The 23,601-nt window shown below is 52.8% G+C and overlaps 1 protein-coding gene and 1 pseudogene across 2 annotated transcripts in view; one reads left to right on the top strand and one right to left on the bottom strand.

The window, feature by feature from the left end:
* Nucleotides 1-9,394, bottom strand: part of PDZK1 (PDZ domain containing 1) — a 29,871-nt gene extending 20,477 nt beyond the window's left edge. The window contains exon 1 of the mRNA XM_081112834.1: nt 9,162-9,394. The gene's annotated coding sequence lies outside the window, so the exon portion shown is untranslated. The remainder of the gene's footprint in view (nt 1-9,161) is intronic.
* Nucleotides 9,395-15,918: 6,524 nt separating this feature from the next.
* Nucleotides 15,919-18,347, top strand: LOC308534666 (transmembrane protein 126A-like; annotated as a pseudogene). The gene is made up of 3 exons: nt 15,919-15,946; nt 17,684-17,749; nt 17,815-18,347. The product of its transcript is annotated as a transmembrane protein 126A-like (transcript).
* Nucleotides 18,348-23,601: the final 5,254 nt, after the last annotated feature.

Below are 23,601 nucleotides of genomic sequence, written 5' to 3'. Positions count from 1 at the left end.
TTAGCATAATACCCTGTAGGTCCATCCATGCTGTCACAAGTGGTAAGATTTCATTCTTTTTTATGACTCATTGTATACATGTACCACCACGTTTTTATCCACTCATCCGTTGATGGACACTTGAGTTGCCTCCATATCTTGGTTATGGTAAATAACGCTGCAATGAACATAGCGGTGCATATATTCTTTCGAATTAGTGGTTCGGGTTTCTTCAGATAAATGTCCAGAAGTGGAATCACTGGGTCAATAAGGCAGTTTCATTTTTAATTTTTTTGAGGGACCGCCATACTGTTTTCTACAGTGGCTGCACCAATCTGCATTCCCACCAGCAGTGTACAAGGGCTCCCTTTTCTCCACAGCCTCACCAACATTTGTTGATTTGTTGATGACAGCCATTCTGACAGATATGAGGCGATAGCTCATTGTGGTTTTAATTTGCATTTCTCTGATGATTAGTGACATTAAGAATCTTTTTATGGGCCTATTGGCCATCTGTATGTCTTCTTTTTAAAAATATATATATTTTATTGATTTTTTTACAGAGAGGAAGGGAGAGGGATAGAGAGTTAGAAACATCGATGGGAGAGAAACATCAATTAGCTGCCTCCTGCACACCCACTACTGGGGATGTGCCCGCAACCAAGGTACATGCCCTTGACCAGAATTGAACCTGGGGCCCTTCAGTCCACAGGCCGATGCTCTATCCACTGAGCCAAACTGGTTAGGGCATGTATGTCTTCTTTGGAGAACTTTTTATTCAGGTCCTTTGCTCATTTTTTAATTAGATTGGTTTTTCTGTGTTGAGTTGTATGAGTTCTTTATAAATTTTGGATATTGATCCCTATCAGATTTATCATTGGTGAGTATATTCTTCCATTCAGTGGGTTGTCTTTTTTGTTTTGTTGACGGTTTTCTTTGCTGTGCAAAAATCTTTTTAGTTCAATGTAGTCACATTTGCTTATTTTTTCTTTTGTTTCCCTGGCCCAAGGAGATATATCAGAACATAATATGGCTAAGAGAAATATCAGAGATTTTACTGCCTATGCTTTCTTCTAGGAGTTTATGGGTTTGAGTCTTACATTTAAGTCTTTAATCCAGCAAAATGCTCCCATTTTAAAAAGCTGTCAGCTATTTCGGACTTTTAAGAATCTCCATGTAAACTAAACAGCTATCAGCTGGGATGGCAGTTAAAGGATTTCCTATCGCAAAGCATGGTTTCACTACAGTGGGTCAACACATTGAATAAAAAATTCTAACCACTTAGATTAAATGCATTTTTATATTAGATGGATAGATAGATCTCATGACTTTATAGCTGACCAAACAGCATGGTTTCTCATGGCTTTTCTCAACATAATGTACAACAAGAATAGAAGGAGGAAGTGGTCATTTCTACCCCAAGTTGGGTTTTGACATGTTGAAACACAGAAGGCTGGGGGTGAGGATTTCCACATGCACCTGAGCACAGAGCTGGAAAGTGAGACTGTGGGTCCGTGTGAACTGGCAGGTAAGAGAAGCCAGGACAGACGAGCGTTTCAGGGACTGGCGAACAGGGAGAGGGGATAAGAGGGGGTTGGGGAGCAGTTTCAAAAATTAAGAGGCTCACATGGGAAACGCCATCTTAAAGATCTTTGGAACAGAGCAGTTTCCGGGAAGGAAAAGCCTACAGCAGCCAGATGGGTACGTGGCTGATGGGCAGGGAGTCTGCACTTTTCTTTCCATCTTCCCAGCACTCTGGTCTAGGTAAAGAACATTTAAAAAAACTAGAGTGCTAAGTCTAAAGCCAGTTTGTAATCCTGGTGCCACTATGTGCCACTGGGAGAACATGAGTGACTTCCTTTATTTTGAGCCAAAGACAGAAGTGCGCCCAGAATAGACAACGCACACGGACAGGGTGAAGGGCCTTAGCTAGAACACGGAAAGCATCGAAGCGCAGCCTCTGGGACAGAGAGCCGGGACACGCACACCCGTCCCTGTCCCCCGGCGCCGGGGAAGCTCCTTTTCTGAAAGAACATTTGAGCAGCGCTCCTCGTTTCTGCTCGACGCTGAGAAGTAGAGACTGAATGATGGGCCAGGGACGGGCAAGCACCTCAGTTGCCGGGGTCTGTCCACTCTCTCCAGGCCACCTCTGCAAAGTTTGTTTTATTGCTGTTGTTTTATTGTTTTTTAAATATATTTTTATTGATTTCAGAGAGGAAGGGAGAGGGAGAGAGAGCTAGAAACATCAATGATGAGAGAGAATCATTGATTGGCTGCCTCCTGCATGCCCGCTACTAGGGATCCAGGCCACAACCTGGGCATGTGCCCTTGACTGGAGTCGAACCCGGGACCCTTCAGTCGGCAGTCCAACGCTCTACCCACTGAGCCAAACCTGCTAGGGCGCAAAGTTCGTTTTAGCTGCTAAAAGGCCAGGGCTGACGATTTTGTTCACCATGAAATTTTAAAGCTCAAATAATAAACTCAGATTTCCCTGAGCCAGAAGGATCATAAAGACTGCGAGCTAGGGGACTGTAAAGATAGCACCACATGCTGTCAAGGAGGTCGGGGATCCCAGGGAGCTTTCACAGAACTTCAGACGAAGCTGGCCAGAGTCCCCACACCTGCAAGAGATGGGCCCTAGCAGATGTGAGTCCAGGGTCCCCCAGCAAAGGGACCCACGGAACAGACAAGGGTGGAGAAGATGAGTGAGGGGCAGTTGCCTCATCGGGAGATATCTGGCCCACGTGTGAATCATGGTAACCAGGGAGGAACCAGGGAACGGGCTCCCTCACAAGACAGCACCACTGATTTCCAAAGGATGGGAGAAAGGATGTGGGAGGAGCAGCATTCTGCTGGGAGGTGGACAAACAGGAGGGTGCTGGGTAAGCCAGCGATGGCCAGGCCGGTGACGCCCATCAGGAGAGACAGCCCAGGAGTATCTTCCTTGCTGATCTCCCAAAGTCCAGGTGTAACAGGACTGTTCTACGACGCGGTGATTCACACTGTTAGTCACGAGTACTCTGGCCTCACCACCGTCTTATCTAATGGTAATTAGGAATCAGTGATGCCGTCGGTATCTGACCATAAAGACAGCCCCTCCTCACAAGGCTCTTATGTAACCAACCCTTGAGCCAGGAAAACACCAAACAGCAAAACTTAGCAAAACAGCAGATGAGTAATATTTAACCCTAGTTACTGAGTCTATGGAATGCACAGCCTGGATGGAACCGTGGAGTCAATGATTTCTGGTTCATGGAGGCATGAGGGGGAGAGAGGGCGAGGGCCCAGGGTCACGTCCAGCCTGCGAGCTGTTCGCTGTGCACTGAAGCCCACGCAGGTGGATGAAATCCCGGCACCTCAGCGAAGAGCAAGCAGCACTCCCGGGACGCGTGAGCAGGGGCACACGCACACCGTGCCCTTGGGGGGAAGGCTTCTCCGCCAGCCTCTGCGTGCATGTGTGAAGGGCGGACAGACAACCCTAGGCTTTTGCTGGGAAACATACTTGGTGGAGACGGGGGAGGTTGTCAGCAGCTCTAGGCCGGCCGGGACCTCCCCACGGCCAGCAGCCCCGAAATCTACCGGTTGGGAAGACCAGACATTAACTATCACAGTGGGCGAGTACCGTTCGAAAATACATACGTTAGGGCCCCACTTATCCTGGCTCCCCATCCCTCGCCAGGCATCGCCGCCTTCCCCAGAGCCTGCCCGGCCTCAGCACCGCTGTGTCCTCCAACAGCAGGAAAGGAATCCCAGCGGCCTCAGCTGGTACCTACAGGTGTCTCGAGCAAGGGAGCGATGAAGGCAGTTCAATGTTATTCTTCAGAAATGTTTTACCCAGAGCAGATCCTATATCTTGAAGGCCACCTGGATTCTTCCTTGGAAAAAGCAAGACCGGTGGAAATTCAAACATTCAAGTGTATTAATTTTTAATTAATAATTTAAAAATAGGATAACTGGGGCCCTGAAATAAGTATTTTCTAACTGTACTCGCCCATATGATAACTACTGTTTGGCCTTCTGAACTAATAGATTTCAAATGCGCGAAATTAATGAAATGCATTTCATGGAGAATTATGTGGAGAAGAGTGATCATAGGTCCAGTGAGGAATTCTTTTTTTTAATATAGATTTTTTTTTTTAGTATATTTTTATTGATTTCAGAGAGGAAGGGAGAGAAACAGAAACATCAATGATGAGAGAGAATCATTGATCGGCTGCCTCCTGCACGCCCCACACTGGGGATGGAGCCTGCAACCCGGGCATGTGCCCTGACGGGAATTGAACCATGACCTCCTGGCTCATATGTTGACGCTCAACCACTGAGTCACACAGGCTGGGCGAGTAATTCAATTCTGATTTCTGATAAGGCATGGAATCATCTGCCCCAAACAGCACTATGTCCTATATGGCAGGACGACAGGCTGGAGTTCAAAGTCTTTCATACTTTGCTTGCTTACCTAAGAGTTCTGTGTGTTGGGAGAGAGATGGAGTCACTATTGTGTGGAAACAGAGACACCTCATAGAAAGGACCACTGTCCACTCCTGCTGATAGGACTGGTGCCTGAAAACGCCCAGGCCATCCTGAGAGTTGCTGGAACAAAGGTTCCCTCCTAAATTGGCATCTTGTTCTATAAGATCCTTTGAACTTGAATTTCTACCCCCTCACTTCTTGTTGTTGTTTCCTTTTTATTTCATAATCATACACTGAGCTCTGCAATCCAGCTGCACTGGCAAGTGGTGAGGACAATATGGAAGCCAATGAGCTGCAGCAAGAGCACGAAGGTGACAGAACATTCCAAGCAGATGGGGTACAGGGGTGCTCTCCTGGCGACAGAAGGAACGGTCGATGGGTAATATAAAACCCAAGTCAAACTGATTGGAGGTGTCCACAGTGAGCAATGCGGGTCTGCCGCTGGCCCTGCCCTTCCTGGACCCCAGCTCCATGGCTGCCACAACCTCCAGCCGTCGCTCAAAGACCACACACTGGCCACCCACCCTCTCAGGCTTGGGGGTGCAGAGAAAAATTGGGAGCCCCTGTGCTGGGTCCAGCCTTTGCCATGGACAGATGTGCTTCAGGATGAAATTCTTGTCATCGAATTTCTCCCCTTAGACAGACTTGCCTCCTGGGCCATCATGGGTGTGAGGTCACCACCTGGCACATAAGTCCAGAGTGTTCTGTGAGAGCAGGAACCTTTGTAACCAGACCCTCACTCCCCGGGGCTGAGAGCGTGGGAGTGTCTGCTGTCTTTGGGACTTTGTCTGCCAACAGCTCAAGGGCTGGCATGGGCAGCCATGTGGAAGGACACGGTGGGTTCCCCATGGCTGGGCACGGGTGGCCCCAGGGCAGTGGCATCTGCGAGGCCCCCGGATGCCTGGCTCTGGTTTTGAGGCTCCGCATGACCCAGCCCTACATGCAGCTCTACTCTGCAGGCACCGAGCCCGCCTTCCCACGGGCCCCTACTCTGCCCGAGACCTGTCCCCACTCAGCATAGGTCCTAAGCAAAGAGTTTTCACACATGAATGAATTCAAGACCTACCCATCCTCAAGGCTAAGCTCAAATTCTAGATTATTTTTACAAATCCTTTCCTGACCAGCACAGCCTGAAGGTACCACTCCATCCTCTGAATGTCAAATATCATTTATACAATCAATAGGTTATATTTAGTACCTACTGTGGGGCAGACACTGAGGCTCAATCCAGATTCATTACTGTCCTGCCCTCACAGAGCCCAGAGCGCAGTGGGTGCTGAATATTGAAAAGTACATGTTTTATGCAGAGACAAACTCATTGATACAGAGAACAAAATGATGGTCACCAGATGGGAGGGGCCAGTTGGGGGATGAGTGAAAAAGGTGAAAGGGATTAAGTTCCAATTGCCAGTTATGAGAACAGTCACAGGGGATATAGCTAATAATAAAGCACAGCACAGGGAATATAGCTAATAATACCGTAAAAACTACGTATGAGGCCAGATGGGAACTAGATTTATCAGGGCAATCACTTCATCCATAAGTTATATAAATATCTAATCACTGTGTTCTACACCTGAAGCTAGTATAATGTCGTATGTCGACTGTAATTGAAAAGGATAAAAAGGAACCTGTGGTTGTTACACATGCGTATTGAGCTCCCCGGAGGCCCCAAGCACCAGCGGGGGCGCCCTTTATGTGTTCTCATTTAATCCCATTTTATAAGGAAAAAGGCAAACAGACTCTGGAAGGTTAAGTTGGTTCCCCATGGCTATTTGGATACGCAACAGAACCTGGGTTCAAACCCAACTGAGTCTGGGCTCCTCCCACCACCTCCCAGCCTCCCAGCCACGATGTTGTCAGGAAGCTCGGGGGGTTGGGCTGGAGGAGGCAGGCATCCCAGGCGCAGGTGCGTTCAGGAATGGTGAGTGGCTCCGAGCACCCGGGGAACAGGTTTATGTGGCAGGGATGCAGGTCAGACTGCAAAGTGCCTCGCACTCAGTCCTGCTGACTCCAGGGGACCTCCGTGTCCATGAGGCTTGGAGCCTGAGAAGCTGGTGGTCTCAGACCACGAGCAGCCCTCCCTCGCTGTCACTGAAAAGCTAGCAGGTCGCCCTAGCTGGTTTGGCTCAGTGGATAAAGCCTCGCCTGCAGACTGAAGGGTCTGGGGTTCAATTCCAGTCCAGACCATATGCCTGGTTGCGGGCTCATCCCCAGTAGGGGACGTGCAGGAGGCAGCTGATCAGTGATTCTCTCTCATCACTGATGTTTCTATCTCCCTCTCCTTTCCTCTCTGAATTAATAAAAATATATTTTAAAAAAGAAAAGAAAAGAAAGAAAAGCTAGTAGGTGCCTTTTCCTGTTTATCAAAGCTCCTTGCCACTGCCAGGTTCCTTCCTTCCCCAGATCATGCCCCTCACAAAGCTGTGAAGGTCATCGGAATACACTGCAGGTGTGCCAGGCCCGAAGTGCCTTCTCCCCTCCGATCCTCGTAGCCCTAGGAAGCAGGTTCCATTACGCCTGCTGGACTGTGAGGAAATGGAGACTTAGAGAGGGAGAATCCGTCTGCTCAGGAATGCAGGCGTCCAGTTCCAGCACCCACACCCCTAATCCTGTAGCCATGACTCCCACCAGGCAGAGAGAAGAGAGATCTGAGCCGACCCTCGTGAAGGACCGGGGTGAGGGAAATACGTCTAGCTCTAACTTGCTGCTCTCATCAAATTCCTGTGCAACGAATGTGAAAATCATTTAACCAAGATGTAAAATAGAGACGCCCATTCCCGCATGATCAGACTTGGGACCACGGATGACCTGAGAGAGTATCCGAATTCTTCAGCCTCCCCTCCTTTGGAGCAGCTTATGAAAACAGCCCGATTCTATCCTTGCAGTCCCTTCCGTTTATCCGGATAGCTCAGCATATCCTCTGCGGGTGTTCTAGGAGCAGGAATGACACAAGGACAAGACCCCTGCTCTCCTGAAGCTGAACACCTGGCAAAGGTGGCTTCTAAGAAGTAAACAAGACGGTTTCTGAGAATAAGGCTGCTTATGAGGGGTACGGTGGCGGGGGGGGGGGGGAGGGGGAAACTGGGGAGCTAGCATTGTAATTCATACCCAAGTGACAAGAAGGAGCCAGTCTTCAAAGCCCCTATTCTAAAGAACAGAAGTGATCGCGAAGTCTCAGCTCCTTATCATAGCTGAGTAAATAGAAGCTCGGTGAGATTAACAGACGGGACAAGGTCTCTGACTAGCTAGCCCCGAGGTGGTTTCTCCCGCTCATCCAGAGCCTTTGGATACATCATTAGAAATGTTTTGTGGAATCTAACGAACAAAATAAACTGATGAACAAAACAGATTCAGAGACATAGAAGCATGGAACGGACACGAATCTCAGAAGGCAGGCAGGGCTGGGGGTGGGAAGAGATTCACCATATATGCATAACCCATGGACACAGACAATAGTGTGGTGAAGGCTTGGGGGGCAGGGTGGAGGGGGCCAGTGGGGGGGGGGCATCTGTAATACTTTCAACAATAATCTTTTTTAAAAAAGAAACGTAAGCACATTTGTGTTTTTGCTCAAACACATATTTATAATTTTACTTTCAGTACAGCCTTCAGCAGAAGACGAGAGCCTATGGCTCAGAGCCTGAGGCCCAGCTGGCTCAGTGGCTTGTCCGCTAGCCTGTCACTAACTGCACCATCCCAGGTGATTGGGATACCGCCCCGCGTTCCTTCCCTGGATGAGAGGCAGCTGTCTATGGACACAAGACATCATTACTAGCAATTTCCTAGTTTACGGTGCCAAGAACGTGCAAGGGAGTCCGAGATAAGACCAATGTACTTAGTCATAACACACAAACTCAAAGTCCCTGAGCTATTCGCTTCAGGAGAGAGCATGTGACTCCAGGTGACCAGACACCCAGCACCTGGGACATCAGCCCTGTGACTGCTGGTAGAGGACTGAGAGCGTGCCGTGCACCCTCGCACGGCCTGGGACCCAGGAGCTGGCCAGCACCGATTCTCCTCAGCGGGTGAGCCCTTAGGACAGACGGAAGTCACACTGAAGTCCCTTGACCCCTCTGCTTAGGAAAGAAGCTCCCAAACCTGCACGCATACGAGAATCATCTGGGTGAGGATTTATCAAACCGAGACTTTTCAGACCCACACAAAACCCACAGGACCAGGAATTCCAAAGGGTAGAGCCTGGAGATCTACATTTAAAACCCAGCCAGCCTGCAAACCCACTGCTTCCCCATGTCTCCGTGCGTAATGGGATGAAAAGAAGAGCGATGCCTTTATGATCCAGTTGCCGTAGGTTGTGTCCTTTGAGAAAATCTCTCACACCCAAGCCTTGCCCAGCGGGAAGGTACCGTGAGGACCTCCCCGGGGCCTGGGCGGCCTGTCGTCTCCCTCCCCGTGGCCGCACATCAAACTCCCGCAGCCTGGGAGAGCTTTCCTACAGACCCGCCGGCCAGCTCCGTGGGGAAGTGGCCTCCGTGCAAGTATTGGAGCATCTCAGGCAGAGAATCCAGGAAAACAGCACACACACACACACACACACACACACCCACCACCACCAGGCCTGGCTCCTGGCTCCTTCCCCACCAGCCTCTCTGCTGCTCTGGACGCCCAGCCGCCGCTTAGAAAAGGGAAAAGGGAAAGAAAGACGTGGCCCGGGGGCCAGGCCTCGTCGGGGACGCAGAGTCCGAGCTTACCTGGATCTGGGAGGAAGCGCTCACTGCTGGGTCCACTGGGGAATCCACTCTGCTGGGGAGCTGTTGCCGTGGAACTCACTGGACTTTGAACAAAGATCGATTTAAAAGCTGATGTATTTAACAGGGACACATGGTCTGAGTTCAAGTGACCTCTGTCCTGCTTCCTGCCAGCTGGCTGGGCAAACCCAATGCACTGACCCACCAGCCTAACCTGCCGGATGCCACTGCTTGCCAGCCCCTCCCAGCCAAGGAGGGCAGGGAAGAGGGGAAGGACGGCCAGGGAGGAGGTGCCTCTGCCTTCCGTCCTGTCCTCGTCCTCGGGTCTCTCCCTCTCCCTGCAGCAGACGCCTGGTCACATCCAACTACACCCAGCGCCCAGGAGCCTCCACTGTCGCCCACCAGGTCAGGGCTGAGGGTCACTTGAGGTCTTGCTGGGGCACAGGAACCTGTGCAGCCACCCCCAGCAGGAGGCCAGTGAGTCCAGTCCATGCAGCAAAGCCCCCCACGGCCCATCCTTTCTCTCCGGCAGCGGGAGTTCTCTCACTCACTTGCTCCCTGGGAGTTGAGCAGTAAATGGCTCCTATCTCCCAGGCTCCCTTCCTCTTGTGGTATTTTCTCTCTCTCACCTGAGAGCTGTCACTCTCCCACCCCCTCTCCCACCCCCTCTCTCACCCCCTCTCTCACCTGAGAGCTGTCCCTCTCCCACCCCCTCTCCCACCCCCTCTCTCACCCCCTCTCTCACCTGAGAGCTGTCCCTCTCCCACCCCCTCTCTCACCTGAGCGCTGTTCTATTCTCAACTGTCTCCCCTTCACACTCAGCCTCGCAGACACACCCGGCCAGGTAGGTGGACGGCATTTCTACAAGCTCCTCTCAGCCCCAGGCCCCAGACGGCCAGCAGCTGATCCCGATCAGCGGCACCCACACAGGCCAACCCCACTCCCAGCTCTCGCTGACCTGGATCCTCAGCCCACACTGGAAACCAGGGCAAGGATGGCTCCAGGCGGTGGGGCAAAGCGAGCCACAGGCTGCGGAGGGGTGGCCCTCCACCCACACCGGCAGGGCCCTGGTCTTCGCTGGGCCTGGGCTGTCCCCAGCCAACGCACGGCCGAGCCCGGGGGTAAAGAAATGCTCAGAACCGACGACCATGTGAGCAGCTACCTCAGGTCAGGTCCTCCCACCTTGACGCTGTGCCCAAACCTCCGTAGATCTCCCAAAGCAGAGGGGAGGACGGGAAATCTGGACGTAAAGTCAGGTCACCTGGGGTCAAATTCTGACACTACCACTTCCAGGTGCTTGATCTACAGTAATTCATCTGCACGGCCCCGACCAGGGACCAAGCCTGAAACCTGGGTATGTGCTCTGACCGGGGATCGAACCCGCAATCTTTCAGTGGACGGAACGGCGCTCCAACCAGCTGAGCCACACCAGCCAGGACTAGAGGTTTCTTTTTTATACTGAGTCAAAACATCTCACACTTCCACCCACAGGTCCTGATGGCTCCCTCTGAGCTGCCCTAATTCACTCTTTATATACATCGCAGCCTTTAAATACTGGCAGACTGGGCATTCTCCATGAACCTCATTCCTTAGGGTGGTCTGCCTATGCCATGACTTCAAGACTTCTCGCCCTGGACCCCCACCAATTTGTCAATGTCCCTTTTAAAATCAAGGACCTAGCCCTGGCTGGTGTTGCTCAGTGGTTAGAGTGTTGGCCCATGCACCGAAGGGTCTCGGGTTTGATTCTGGGTCAAGGGCATGTGCAGGAGGCAACCAATCGATGCCTCTCTCTCACATCAATGTTGCTCTCTCTCTCTTTCTCTCCCCCTCCCACTCTCTCTAAAAACCAATGGAAAAAATATCCTCAGGTGAGGATTCACAACAACGAAAATCAAGGACCTAAAGGGGAACCTTTAAAGTGAGGTCACTGTTCTATAGCCTGAGTGAGGAGGTGGCTATGCAATTGTCTACAGTTATTGAATTTCACCAAACTGTACCCCTAAGACAGATGAATTATATTACATGTAAATAGTACCATAATTTTCAAATTAAGGAGCATAACTGAGTAATATTTATTCTTGAAACTTCTAAAACAAAAGAAGTTGTATGACACACGCACACACACACAAAAGTCAGCCCTGCTCTGGCCGGTTTGGCTCAGTGGCTAGAGCGTTGGCCTGCGGACTAAAGGGTTCCAGGTTCGATTCTGCTCAAGGGCACACACCTCGGCTGCAGTCTCCGAGCCTGGGTCGGGGGCATGCGGGAGGCAACCAATCGATGTGTCTCTCACATTGGTGTGTCTCTCTGTCTCTCCCTCTCCCTCCCACTCTCTCTAAAAATCGATGGGGAAAGTATCCTTGGGTGAGGATTAAAAAGAGAGAGAGATTTCTCAGACTCGCCCTCAGTATGGCAAGCGGGAACATGGGCGCCTGCCCAAGCTTGAACTCCCTTCCCACCGGTGGGAATAGGAGGAAGGCCGTCAGTGAGCAGCCTGCGGGACGGCCTTGGCACACCTGAGGCTGGGGATTTGCAGCACAGATTTTGGTTTTTTTCCAGAGTCCAGGCCACCCTTGTGGTTTCCTCACTCTCCCTGACCCATTTCCCCTTGTTCTGTTTTTCCCATAAACAGGTCCCCTTTTATCACGCTGATAACTTACCTTTATTATTTTCTGTCTCTCCCCCACCAAAATATAAGTCCCCCAGGCACAGAACTCTGCTCTGCCGCTGTAGCCCACAGCGCCCGGGATACAAGCCCAGCTGGTAGCCAGCTTTCGACACGTCCCTGTCATGTTTGAGGAAATGGTTCTACCCTTTCACAGCCACTTGGCCTCTCAAAGCTCCAGGTTTTCTTCTGTAAAATACAGGTAAGACTAACGACCTCACAGTGCTCCCTGAAGCCTTAAGTAAGAAGGCGTTTGTACACCCCCCAGAACCAGGAGAGTGCTCAGCACATAACCGCGTTATTAATGTGTTTGCAAGAACGAGCCCTCTTAGTTTATGGGCACGCGTGGCACCGATCGGCTGGTGAAGTAACGGGCTGCGAGTACACACTGGGCGGCTTGGGAGTTCAGGACCCTTGGTGGCATTCTTGCCCACGCACAGCACAGAGCTTTGTGCAAATGGTCGGAAACAGAAAACTGGAAAGACCGCTCAATGCTTCCCAACATTTTCCCACAGAGAAGTTGATGATAGTTGTATAATTCACTAGGGTCAACAGCTGCCCGTCTGTCCAAGGCTGGAGTGATCTGCCTCGGGCCAGGCTAGCTGCCCAGGCTCTGCCCAGACTACCAAAGGCTGAGGGGACCAATGCCCTAGCATACTTCTAGAAAACTGTCAAACATCCTTGAGAGAAACTAAAGGAAACTGAAATAAATGGAGGTTATACCATGTCCATGGCTTGAAGCTTCAGCACTGTAAAGATGTCAATTCTCTCCAAATTGACTTACAGATCAGTGTATTTACAATCAGAATCCCCCAGGGCCTGTTTGGTTAGTTGGCTTTTGTTTGGCCTCGATGAGCTAGTTCTGAAAAATAAGAAGGAAGGAGTTGCTCTACTGGGTAACAAGACAGTAGAGTGGCAGTAATCACTACAGTGTGGGATGGGCACAAAGCAGACAAGTGGACCGATGGAATATTCTAGAAAGCCTCAACACAGACCCGTTCATTCAAATAAAACAGTTGATTTATGACAAAGAACAGGGGAAAGAGTGGTGGGTATTTTCTTTTTTTTCAATAATTTGCTTTGATATATTCCTCTTGGGCTGTTTTATTTCATCAATATGATATGTATGAGATTCATCCATGTTGCTATGTGCAGTTGTTTATTTTCATTCTGGGATTCCATTTATAAAGGGGCGGGGGAGGGGAAGTAGGTTAAATTACCAGTTATAAGGACCTAAAAGATAAATCATAAGTAATGATATGAAATAATAATAATGAGAAGACAAGTATTACTAATAAATAGTACAATAAATAATAGTACAAGAATAAACTGTGTTTTGTGTACTCACAACAGTAAACCTACTTGTGCCCACCCCTGTTACTGTCCGAATGTCAGGCGGAACTTTGGGTGATGCCTGCCTAGGCGGGAACACACCTCCCTGCCTTCTGGGGTGCTGCAAGAGTCCAGCTCCTGAGCCCAGTGGTGGTCACACAGGGGCTTGAGGTTAAATCTGAGCTGTGTGTTTTGGTTCTATGCACTTCCCTAAACATATATTATGTCAGACAATTAATGAGGTTAAGGACGAAGGCCCGTTAACAGTCATGACGTGTGTATAGCACCCTGGGGTGAGCAGCAGCTCTTCGAGGCTGGCCGTGACCTACCTGCTGGCTTCAGCTGCCCTCAGCCCTGCCCGGCGAATCCGCAGTCAGAAGGGATCGTGTCTTGGCAATGGCGAACCTCGGCACTCTTGGCAGGAATCTTTTCTCTACCTCAATATTTTTCAATGTGATGAAATTTACCATCCTAACTATTTCTGAGTATACAGTGCAGAGGCATTAAGTACATTCCCATGCACCCAGCACCACATCCATCCCCAGGACTATCTCATCTCCCCGACCTGAAACTCCACACGCATTGAGCAGCCCCTGCTCATGGTCCCCCCCTCCAGGCCCTGGCAATGGCCACTCTCCTCTCTGCCGATGGATTTGACTCCTCACCTCAGACAAGTGGAATCGTGCAGTAGTTGTCCTTCTGTGGCTGGCTTATTTCACTTAGCAAATGTCTCCACGGCTCATCCGTGTATAGCACGGATCAGATTGCCTCCCTTTTTAAGGCAGAATCATATTCCATTGTATGTATTCAACACATTTTATTTACCCATTCACCTGGCAATAAAGGGATTACTCCCGCCTTTTGGCTACTGTGAACAATGCTGCTATGAACATGCGTGGACAACGATCTGCTTGAGTCTCTGCTATCAATTGTTTGGGGTATATGTCCAGAAGTGGAATTGCTGGGTCATATGGTGATTTTATATTTAATTTCTTGAGGAACCGCCATACTGGTTTTCACAGTAGCTGCACCATTTGACATTCCTATCAGCAATGCACAGGGTTCCAATTTCTCCACATCCTCACCAACACTTACTATTTTCTGTGTTGTTGTTTTTTTAATAATAGTCATCCTAATGGGGATAAGGTGACATCTGATGGCTTTACTTTGCATCTTCCTAAAAATGAATAAGGTTGAGCATCCTTTCATGTGCTCATTTACCTTTTGTATGTCTTCTTTGGAGAAATGTCTGTTCGAGTCCTTTGCCCATTTTTTACTCAGGTAGCTCGGTGTTTTGCTGTTGTGTTGTACCTGCTCACTTCTTGACTATGAACAAAGATCCAGAGAGATAAAGTGACTGGCCCAAGGCACGCGAGTTCACAGCAGAGCCGTGGCTTACGCCCTGCTCCCGCCACCGCAGCCAGCCCTTCCCGTCCAGCAGTCTGCCTGGCTCGGCACAGGGTCACCGCCTCCACCGTCACACTGAGATCCCCTCTGACAGCCCCAAGTTTTCTCTCCAGCTTCAGATCTGATCACCGCGGCATCCCCGCGTCTTTAGTAGCTCATTAACTTACTCAGGGCCGGCACTTTAGGCTCCAGTGGTTTTCTGTCCCTGTCCTGCGTCTCCCTTTTCACCCACCCTCCATGCTGCTCCGGCCTCACCGCCCACCTGCAGAAGCCGGGGTCCACAGGCAGACCTGCGGTCAACGGCTCACAGCTGTGCCGGGGCCAAGCCGCTCTCTGTTGCCTCACACCAGTGACGGCGAACCCTTTGAGCTCGGCGTGTCAGCATTTGAAAAACCCTAACTTAACTCTGGTGCCGTGTCACATCTAGAAATTTGTTGATCTTTGCAACCATAGTAAAACAAAGACTTATATTTCTGATATTTATTTTATATATTTAAATGCCATTGAACAAAGAAAAACCAACCAAAGCAATGAGTTCGCGTGTCACCTCTGACACGCGTGTCACAGGTTCGCCATCACGGCCTCACACAGTGTGGCCCTACCTGGTTGCTGACCCGCTCTTTTTTTCACCAACCAGGTAGCAGGTCAGCGGAGGCCTGAGAACCCCTGAGAGCAGCGAATTATTAACACTCGCAAGCTGGCTGCAAAGGGTACCTCAGCTGTCCTTCCTCCCTCGCCCTTCTCCCAGCTGAGGTGTCAGAGTTCACAGTCCTTTCCCACCGAAAGGAAAGAGGAGGAGCAGGCAGAGCAGGCCGCGCCGGGTTCCCGGGGCCCGGTCCAGGCACTCGCAATGCGGATCAGTGTCCATTGCCTCTTTCTGAGAAACTCGGTGGTCCTTGGGACGTTTGCCTCCCACTCCCTCCCCCCCCCCCCCGCACCCCCCGCCCGTTTCCAATGACATTCAGTATTATTTTATATCAGCTTCAGGTGAACAGCACAGTGATAATTTAGGAAGTGACTCCCCCAATAACTCTAGCACCACCCGGTCCATACATACTTATTACACGATTATTGACTATGCTCCCTTTTCTGTACTCTGCATCCTATGGCTGTTTTATAACGACCAATTTGTAGGTCTTAACCCCTTCACCTTTTTCACCCAATCCCCCTCCCATTTGGCAGCCATCTGTTTGTTCTCCGTATCTAGAAGTTTGAACCCTGTCTCAGAGGGTCAGTTTCTCAGGGCCCTCGAGGGACAAGCTGGGGGACAGGAGAACAAAGTGCCAGGGACCTGAAGACCACGCCTCGGCCCGACTGCACCCCTCACAGAGAGACGGGACCATCCTGGCCAGGGCCACGATGGGGGCCACGATGGGGGCCACGGCCAGTGAGAGAGAATCAGCCTAGTGGTGCCAAGCCTGTGGCCTGATCTACAAGACACCCGGCCTCACAGTATCCCCCCCTCAGAGTGGTCCCCGTGTCCCCTGATGTTCCTGCTGTTAATCCTCCCCCGAGGATATTTTTCCATCAATTTTTAGAGAGAGTGGAAGGGAGGCGGAGAGACAGAGAAACATCCATGTGAGAGAGACATATTGATTGGTTGCCTCCCGCACGGGCCCGGGGATTGATCCTCCAACCGAGGTTTGTGCCCTTGACTGGAATGAACTCTTGGGCAGAATCAAACCCGGGACCCTCCAGTCCCCGGGGCCAATGCTGTGTCTGTGACAGGCCCCTCTCACTGACACCAGAGAGGTCTTACCCGACAGCCCCTGCGCCAGTGGGAGAGGCTCTCTCCAACCTCGATCCTTGTCTTCTCATATAAGTGGATTTATACGAGAGATCAGGACTGCATGGTGAAAAGCCAATGTATTAAAGAATGAAAGCACGCCCCTTCGTTGGAAAAGCAAAGCAAGCAACTGATCTGCAGAGCAGGTTGGGTGGGGGTCCGGGGCGTTACACACCCTCCTGTCCACAGGTCTCACAATTCCTCTGCTATCTGGGGGCAGGTTAATTCTCAAGGTCCCTTTTCTACTTTGTTGTGGCCTCCCCAGGATTCATGAGCAGCACCTGACAGCTGTATCGCGCCCAGCCTGAGACTGCTGGCTTCTCCGCTTGGGGAGTGGCACTGCCCTGTTTTCCGTCCCCTTCCCCCTCCCTTCCTGCATTCTCTCCTCAGGGCAGTGGTTCTCAACCTTGGCTGCACATTAGAATCACCTGGGCATCTTTTTAAAATCCTGATTTCTGGGCCTCATTCTCCGGAAATTCTTTCTTTTTTAAAAAATATATATTTTATTGATTTTTTACAGAGAGAAAGGGAGAGGGATAGAGAGTTAGAAACATCAATGAGAGAGAAACATCCATCAGCTGCCTCCTGCACACCTCCTACTGGGGATGTGCCGGCAACCAAGGTACATGCCCTTGACCGGAATCGAACCTGGGACCTTTCAGTCCGCAGGCCGACGCTCTATCCACTGAGCCAAACCAGTTAGGGCTGGAAGTTCTGTTTCTTTGTGACTAATGTTGTGGCCCCACCTCATAACAAAGAAACAGAATTTCCGGAGGATGAGGCCCAGAAATCAGGATGTTAAAAAGATTCCCAGGTGATTCTAATGTGCAGCCAAGGTTGAGAACCACTGCCTTAGGGTTTTGTTTTTTTTTTAACCATTTGCCCTGTGTCCTGGGCTGGGGGAGATAATGGCTTGTTAGTTACAAGCTGGCTGCAAATTGCCCACACTGTTTGGCCTTGCTTTAACTTTCCTGCCTCCGTTTCCCTATTCCTCCTGCCCTGGAATCCTGCAGCATATCCACTGAACGAAACCGTCTGGGCTCCCTGACATTCCCGTTGGGATTGCAAACCAGCCTGTGCGCACCTGCTTTCCCCGCTGCTCTAAGGCAGGAGGGGATGGGCGGGCGGGGTGGGGAGATGCTTGCCTTCAGCGCCCACTGGAGAAGGTGCATGTTCTTCATGGAAGCCCCGTCAGGATGAGGATGGGGCCATCGGTCTGCCTTCAGGTGGGGTCGGCCTAGCGCTCCCCGCCCCCCACTCCCCCAGCGGTAGGAGTGCCTGCAAGCCCGCCCTCGTCAGCGGCTCCTTTGCCAAACCTCCTCTTTTCCTTTCCCCCAGATCATATTGAAAACACTCTGGAAAAAATGGCTGAGTGCCGGCTGCGAGAGCAGAGTGCCGGCTGCGGTGAGCCTTAGGGCCGAGGAAGGCCGGAGCAGGCACCGAAGGCCGCGGGAGAGCATTGGCTCAAGATGGAAATCACGAACCAGACGATACTCTCAAGAAAGAACACCTTGACATCATAAACAGAAAAATTAGCCAACTTCCCAAAGCAGAAAGGAATCTACTTGAACATGGATCAACGTATGTTGGACCGAATGCTGCTCTCGGTGGCCAACTAGCAAACAGTCTTTTCTGACGCGTCTGAAATGTGACACGGGCTCGTTTCGCTGCTGGTTTACCAATGGCAGTGACGCCGTTTTTGACAGCGGACGTAGCTTACAGGTGCTGTAAGTTTACCGTTGAACACAGGTGACTTGAACTGTGAAACCGGTACCGCAGCACACGGTGGGCTGCTGGGCTGTTTTGGGAGGTCTGCACCCCGTTTTCGCGGCCATTCCTGTGGCCTAGCAGCCCGGTAGGCCTCAGCCCGGCCACCAGAGAGAGGAGACACCGTATCCTACTGGATCGGAATTCCTCAGCCTGCTTCTAGATGTGATTTCCCATTTTGCTCCAGACTGGGCTTTCAGCAGGCCTTCGTTCCAGACAATACAACTACTTCTAAAGGCTCCTCAGCCTAAAAATTCAGTGATTGTTAAGCAAATGTGTACACAAAAATAAAACTGTAAGAATAAAAAAGACAGAGAGAAAGAAAACGCCCCGAGAGCACAGTGTTAAGTCTCTGATTCAAAGAATCAGGCCTCCGTCTCCTGGCTTTCCTCTCTACAAGCAGGTGAGAACCCCAGAGGCCTGTGGCCACCGACTCAGAGCAAGAGCGTCCGACGTCTCATGACCCACATGGTCAGAATGCCTTCCTTGGGGAAACAATGACGTCAAGAAGGTCCTTCCTGCCCGGCTGGGGTGGCTCCGTGGTTGAGCGTCAACCTATGAACCAGGAGGTCACGGTTCGATTCCCGGTCAGGACACATGCCCGGGTTGCGGGCTCGATCCCCAGTGTGGGGTGTGCAGGAGGCGGCGGATCAATGGTTCTCTCTCATCATGGATGTTTCTCTCTCTCTCTCCCTCGCCCTCTCTCTTCCCCTCTGAGATCAATGAAAATATATTAAAAAATAAAAGAAGAAGGTCCTCCTTCTCGGGCGATGGTGAGCGTGACGCCGGTGGCAGGTGCATGGGAGGCTCAGTCCGTGTCCTCCTCAGCCACCGGCAGAACGCCCGGCTTCACGCTGTGGTTTTCCTGGAATGAGACATGACAACAATCAGGCCCGAAGGCTGGGACTCCTGGCGCCATGTGGGGAGACGGGGGGCGGGGCAGGGACGGGGGGGGGGGGGGGCCGCAGAGGCCAGGAGCATGGGAGGCTCCTTTCCTCAACCCCTTTGGCCAAGGACAAAGCCCAGCAGGGGCAGCAGGGGCAGTGGCTGCGGGGTGGCAGAGGGGGAGGGGCTCAGCCGCAGGCCCTATGCCTGTGACAGTGTCCTGAAGGCAGGGTGGCCTGGGGAGGGGGAGGGGCCTTGTCCCTGTGTGTCCTCACGGCGCAGTGTGGCCTGAGCTGGTAAGGGGTGCCCACCCAGAGGGCAGACGGAGCCGGACCTGAAGCACCTGTGCCATCAGGCGGGTGCGTCCTGGAGACACTCAGGTTGGCCCCACACACACACAGGGCAGCGTGTGAAGCAGGAGGCAGCCCGGGCCGGGGCACCGGCGGGAGCCCAGATGCAGGGAATCTGGCGTCCTCTATGAGCAGGGATGGACAGACTCTCCGGGAACCACAGGGACTGGACAGACAGCTTTTTCTTCACCTTCTATTTAAAAAGATGGAAGCCCTGGCCGGTGTGGCTCAGTGGATAGAGCCTAGGCCCACGGACCAAAAGGTCCTGGGTCCGATTCCAGTCAAGGGCACATGCCTGGGTTGCGGGCTTGACCCCCAGTAGGGGGCATGCAGGAGGCAGCCAATGAATGATTCTCTCATCATTGATGTTTCTATCTCTCCCTCTCCCCTCCTCTCTGAAATCAATAAAAATATAATAAATGAATGAATAAATAAATAAATAAATAAATAAGACGGAACTTGAGGCCAATGGTCCTTGTGAGCCATTCGCTGCAGACAGGGAGTGAGGACTGAGCTAAGGAAGGCCCTCTTCCCAGATCTGCCCTGTCATCCGATACTCAAACCCCTGGAGCTGCGGCCCCTTCTCCACAAGGAGCCCCCGACTCCCTCCTAGATGATTGGCCAGGACCCGGCACAGGCCCGAGGGCACGGCCACGGGGGTGGGAAGGGAAATGCCAGCACAGCTTCCTCCCAGTGCCCTCTGGCCCGAGGCCTGGTTTCCTTCCAGAAAACTCTTGGCTGAGCCACAGGGTCAGCTCCCCCCTCGGGGGAAACACCTAGAGCTGGGAGGGCGAGGCCGGCAGGGAGGGGGGTCCCCTCCTCTCCTCTGTCGGCCTCTGATGTGCTCCCTCCAGCGCCCGAAGGCCCCATCAGTCCCAGCCGCCGTAAGCCCCAAAGGAAGCCAAGAGTTAGAGGTGCTTTCCCCACCGACACCCACAAACACACACACCCAGCAAGAGCCCGGGGGGGGGGGGAGGGGGGAGGGGGGAGGGGGAGGCAGCCGGGGGCCTCACGGGCAACGCCACTAGCACAGCTCCCTGCTGCAGACGTGGCCGGGAGCCCGCGTGGTGAGCGGGACGTGGGAACCGGCCACAGAGGCAACGTGCTCTCTGGCTGCAGTGAACGCACAAAACTCGCCTGTGCCGAGGCCAGTCCCGCCCCTGACAAGGCGCCTGGACACACAGGGTCTGGTCCGGGAAGAGCCACAGGACAAAGGGCATCTTGAAACTGCGCCACAAAGAGGAGCTGCGGGAGCCGGAGCCATTCAGCCGGGAAAGGAGAACCCTCAGCTGGAAGGACTAACTGTCCGCAGGGGCCTGATGGACATGCAGACAAGGAAGACTCCTAGCATGGATTCCGAACCTACTGTGTGCCAGGCACATGCTAGCTGCTTTCCATACATGTTTTCATTTCAGGCTCGGCGTCCGTCCTATGGTGTAGGTGCCTGTATTCTCCCCAGTCCAAGGGAAGCTGAGTGCCTTGCCCAAGACCACGTGAGTGGGGGAGTCCGGTGACCAGGTGGCCTGGCCCCCCTGCCGCCCTGACACATGTCTGTGGGCCCGACCAGAGTGAGGAGCAGCGCGTGGAAGCTAAGGTGTGGGGGCAGCACGAGGAGCACTTGTCAGCACCTGGGGGTGTTCAACAGAGAGAACGGGGTGCCTCGGGGTGAGGAGCTGCACACCACCGCAGAGAGGAGAGCAAGGGTGCAGAGAGGAGAGCAGGGGTGCAGAGAGGAGAGCAGGGGTACAGAGAGGAGAGCAGGGGTGCAGAGAGGAGAGCAGAGGGTGCAGAGAGGAGAGCAGGGGTACAGAGAGGAGAGCAGGGGTGCAGAGAGGAGAGCAGGGGTGCAGAGAGGAGAGCAGGGGTGCAGAGGAGAGCAGGGGTGCAGAGAGGAGAGCAGAGGGTGCAGAGGGGTCGCAGAGACAACTTTGCCAGGCACATCACAGAGCAGCAGCAGCAGCAGGGAAGCTGTGAGGAATGCAAACCCCGCTAGGACCCTAGTGGATCGGAAACTCGGAGGCTGGGCCCCGTCGTCTGTGTGTGAACAACCACTCGTGATTCCGATACCTGCTCACAAGGGCGAGAACTGCTGGCGTAGGAGCCTCGCACCTGCCAGGATGGACCAGCTGTGCTCGCCCTTCCCACTGCCGAGCCCTCGCAGTAGAATACATGCAAGCCCAGCCGGCGGGGCCCAGGGGCTGAGCCCTGACCTGTGAACCAGGAGGTCACGGTTTCATTCCGGTCCGGGCACATGCCCGGGTTGTAGGCTCCATCCCCAGTGGGGCGCCTGCAGGAGGCAGCCAATCAATGGTTCTCTCTCATCATTGATGTTTCTGTCTCTCTCCCTTCTTCTCTGAACTCAATAAAAATATTTTTTTAAATATATGATTTACCATCCAACCAGAGTTCCTTTTCATGTGGAACATTTGCCAGTAAGATCTTAAAAACAGTATGTCAGTTTCTAAATTGTGTCATCGGACTCAGGTGCCCAGACAGCCAGGGCTGCCAGGATATTTGGGGGCACCCCCAGCACCCTGTGTCCCAGCCACCTCAGTAGCTGCACTGCTTTCCAAAAGCCCAGCGTGTCCCTGTACCTGCTGGTTCAGACTGTTCTTAGGTCGGAAAAACGCTCACCCTGGCCGCCTGGAATCCTACCTTCTCTCAAAGCTCAACTTAAATGTCACTGTGTCCCCTGAAGACCTCACAGGGCTTGGCACACAGGGCAGTCCCCCCCCAGCCCCCCCCCCATGTCCTCCTCTCCTTCCTCAGGTTCTCTCGCCTCTGGGTGCCAGGCCCTGGGAGCACTGCTGTGTCACTGGCGAGGGGCCGCTCTGACACAGCGAGCAGAGCCCGGTCATGCCGGCCACACCGTCCCTAACAATCCAGCTCAACGAGGAGGGATCAAAAGCAGTGTTTAAACAATCGTGTCTGCGAGATGGACAGACGCTGCACAAAGGCTGAGAAGCTCTGTGTTTCCGTCTCGAGCCCTGAGGTCTTTGCAAAACTGTGAGAATGTTGCAATCACAAGTGAGAACACACGTACACCCGCGGGTGCTCAAGCGGCCCCACCCTCCGCACCGACAGCCCTGTGGCTTCAGCTCCCCTGCATGTTCCTGGCGATCAGCCTCCGGGTGACGAGAAACAGAGAAGGCAGGCGTGTGACCATTTAGGGACCGCGAATCAGGACCCCGGGTTACGGGTGCCAGCCCCGCTAGCAGCTGATGTCTATGTGGCCACGTGCGCTGCGGGGACCAGGATGGAGAGGGCCGGTAAATGGGGTAAAAGCCCTCCCGCCCCTTCCCTCTCCCGGCTCCCGGATGGACTTACCCGTTGGCGGAGCCGAACGGTTTGGCGGCAGATGTTCCCGGCGTCTGTCTCCCCCGCCGGCACTGGGGAAGGGGCTGAGCCCCGTGTGCGTTAAGGGCCACAGTGAAGCGCAGAACGGGGTCCCCCCACACAAGGGGGAGCGTGGCCCGAGGTCCGGCATGAACAGTTCCCACCTTCAGGACCGCCCTCGGGCTCCCGGGGCCCAGCACCGGTTGGCGCTCACGACAGGTGTCTGCTCCGGAACCAGAGGGCTCCCTGGTGCCCGGGTCCCCTCCGGCACTGAGCCCGGCCGGCCTCGTGAAGTTAGATCCAAATCAATACTCGTTCCACCAAAGGGTACAATCCTAGAACCTGGGAAGAGTCACCACCTTCTCCCAGCCATCGACAACCAAGGAGGAGAACAGACGGGCATGGGTGAGGGGTCACAGGTCATGCCCCTCTCACCCTCCGTACAGGACCAGTTGGGTCCCCTCCCCCCCGCTCCTCTCTGCTTCCTCAGCCTCCTGGGATCAGGCCCTGCCCTCCGCGTCCTACTCCTAAGCAAAACCTTCTCTCGGGAAAAGACTTGGCACCTTTCTTTGTACTTAAGAGCACAGCATGTCCTCCTGTCTCCTAGTTCCTGTTATCAGTCCCATCCCCACCAACTATCAAGTGAACAATCTGTGGCTCCCAAGGTGAGAAGACAATTTCCACGGGTGGTTTCTCGGCCCTCCCAGCCCCATCGTCTGTTTCTAACGCAAGAGAAAGTAAGCGGGAAAGGCGAAAGCAACGGAGAAGGAGGGAGGAGAAAAAAAAATCACAGCGGCGGTGGAAGAGAGAAGCAGGAAGACCCCTGGTTGCTAAAAAAAAAAACCAAAAAAACCCACCGTGTGGTTTTCAGAGATCGTAGATGCCAGTAATGAGGCAGAGCAAGGCCGGAAGTGAGAG

The sequence above is a fragment of the Myotis nattereri genome (assembly GCF_964212035.1).
Source record: "Myotis nattereri genome assembly, chromosome: 18".
NCBI lineage: Eukaryota > Metazoa > Chordata > Mammalia > Chiroptera > Vespertilionidae > Myotis > Myotis nattereri.
The sequence above is the reverse complement of the archived record's forward strand: the minus strand, read 5'-3'. Positions and strand labels throughout refer to the sequence as shown.